Source organism: Olea europaea, chromosome 17 (genome assembly GCF_002742605.1).
Source record: "Olea europaea var. sylvestris chromosome 17, O_europaea_v1, whole genome shotgun sequence".
NCBI lineage: Eukaryota > Viridiplantae > Streptophyta > Magnoliopsida > Lamiales > Oleaceae > Olea > Olea europaea.
In genome coordinates this window covers 11,188,048-11,191,187 of record NC_036253.1, presented here as the reverse complement: position 1 = coordinate 11,191,187, position 3,140 = coordinate 11,188,048, and positions in this window count along the sequence as shown.

Here is a 3,140-nt window from a genome sequence, read left to right as displayed (position 1 = left end):
AAACAAATTGGTACCAAATATTAGTTTTGCATCATTTATAAAGTATTTTAGAATAACGTGCAATGTACTTTTAATTTTGACTAGTCTATATAAAAATGACAAGGAGATATGGTCACAATTCGAGGAAATCGTAGCATGTGATGTTGGAGCAAGTGGTAGACCTTCCAAATATGACAATGCAAGTGAAGGACGTGATGACAGGGTTGAACCTATAATAAAAGACGATGACTTGGGAGAATAATGTACTACTGTACTAGTAGAAAAGGAAAGAAGAGAAGAACTAGAGGACGGGTTGGCGGACGAGATGGAAGAGGACCAGGTATCTGCTGTTGAAGCTGTCAATAAAAGAGTAACTTTTGATTTTACGTTTGGTATATTTAATAGCCAAGAGATTAGGAGTCTGACACAGACTATAGTAGAATAACGTGCAATGCACTTTCAATTTTGATTAGTCTATATAAAAATGAGAAGGAGATATGGTTACAATTCGAGGAAATCATAGCATATGATGTTGGAGCAAGTGGTAGACCTTCCAAATATGACAATGCAAGTGAAGGACGTGATGACAGGGTTGAACCTATAATAAAAGATGATGACTTGGGAGAATAATGTACTAGTAGAAAAGGAAAGAAGAGAAGAACTAGAGGACGGGTTGGCGGACGAGATAGAGGAGGACCAGGTATCTGCTGTTGAAGCTGTCAATGAAAGAGTAACTTTTGATTTTGCGTTTGGTATATTTGATAGCCAAGAGATTAGGAGTCTGACACGGACTATGGGTTCGATTTCACGTTCATCAACTAACACTCACCTAATCCATTATAATTCATCTTTTTTTGTATTTGTTAACAAACTAATTAACCAACTTTAACTAATATCTTTCTCCAGTAAAACTAACTGTGATCACATGAACGAATCGCTATATCTCTATGTAAATTCATACACGTGTAAATGCATTAACTCGCGGGAATCTAATCAAGATTATATAACTTGTGAGAGTATCTTTTGATCTCTTATCAAAATATATGTTACTTATTACACGAGCCAGATTAAGAAATCGCCTCACGGGCTCAATATCATCCCTAAATCAATAGTTGGGATCAAGCAATTATCGTGATTAACACACAATAAGAAATTAAAATATAATCAAAGTCTCATGAAATCTTTCAAATTAAGCTAACATTAAAAACTAAGCTGCTACATTGTTCATCATAACAATGCCGCTCATAATTACGAAATTAAACAAGTAAAGGATTAGAAACATCATCTGGTTCAATTACCCTGAACTAAGAAAATAATCCAAAATCTATGCCACAAATTCCAATAGTGAATCTTTTCCTTGATAATTATAGTTCTCCCACCAAATTGATAATAATATACCTTCTAATCCCAAATTACAGCCACAAATCTTGAGAATCTATAGACATAATTGTGTATTTTGCTTCAAGAAAGCATCTACTTTTTGAATAGACTGAAAGATGATCTAGGTATATATTATCATATATGTACAGATATATTGTGCATTAAGAACAAATATTGCGGGCATTGTGCTTATATAGATGTCTTTTATACAACATCTTTAACTGTTGCTGTAAGAGGATTAGCCCCATCACATGTGGATTGGTGAATTTCTCATAGTTGGTGCTGTTGCGCATGCCCTATTTATCGATCTCTCATTAGGTCTAAAATCATGCCATAAGTTGTAAGGAATCAAGAAATCAATACTTGATTAGAAATAGGAGAATAGAAATTTACAATGCGATTGCCTATGTGATCGCATGGTTATACCTATGTGATCACAAATCTATTTAAACTTATATTTTATAGGAATACTCCGTTATGTTTCTTGAATAAATACAAATTTTAATGTAGTAATATTCTAAATGAATGTCGTGCCGTTGCCCTCAAAGAAGTATGATTTTGTTTATAAGTATAATATCACAACAACAAAATGGACCTTTTACGGCGTGCATTGCGTGCCGTAAAAGCCTATTTACGGTGTGCGGCCGCATGCCGTATAAAGCAATGCCGTAAATAGGTAAAGTTTGCACGCCGTAAATGCACGTCGTTAAACACTATTTACGGTGTGGAAATGCACGCCATAAAAGTATTCACTATTTACGGTGTGCATGTGCACGCCGTAAATAACAGTATTGACTATTTATGGCGTGCACTTGCACGCCGTAAATGCAAGAATATCGACTTTATGCGCATGCTGTATATGTCAAATTTAAAAAAAAAAATCCATTCATTTAGTTGTTTCCTCTAGTCATTCCATCCTTCTGGTCTTACAATGGCATCAAATTCACAATACGAATATAAAACTCGTGAATGATCCCCCAAGCTCCTCCCAAGAAAGTTCTTCCTTTTACCCCAAGCCTGTATAAGCTGCTACTGCATATCCATCCTCTAGAACATGGAGAGCACACTACTATTCAATTCATCATTATTAAAGTCGACTCGAAACTATCTGCAGGATTAGTCTATGCTCCAATACACTCAAGTTTAGCAGCACAACCATTTTCCATCGATGAAGGCATTTTAGGACTCAAACCACTTAACTCTGCAGCTTATTTGGAAATTCTTATTTCAATATCTGAAGCACCTATAGAGAAAAAAAAAACATTTATATATACAACTATTAGTTTCCAAGCATGAAGCCATTCTATTAGATTAATTATCTCAACACTCATTCTCATAAGAAGGAAAAAAAAAAACAAGTGAAGAAGCTTACTGGATTTTTCTTTCACAATGTCCGTCAAATATGGTAGCAATCTTCTTTAGTTAAAAGAGCTCGGTGTCTGGAAAACCTTCCTTTCGACACATGAATTCAGAACCTATTAAGAGTTCAACAAAAGTTTAAAATCTCTAGAAGAGCTAATAAGTGATGAGGAGATAATTTTATGCTAGTTTCTTCAGATGCAATACATCAGAGGAAAGAAATAACATATTTGATAATTATGTTTGTTTACTTGTTCAATATGATCTCGTTCGATGCATTCCTCTTTGCTTCAGCTGCCACTGAACCTGCAGATAGAGCTGAGACAACCTTGATTTGCACTCCAACTGCTGGTTCTCAGAAAGCTACCAGTTTTTTCTTACTTCATCATACAGGTTATCTATGCTAACTGTTGGTTCAATTC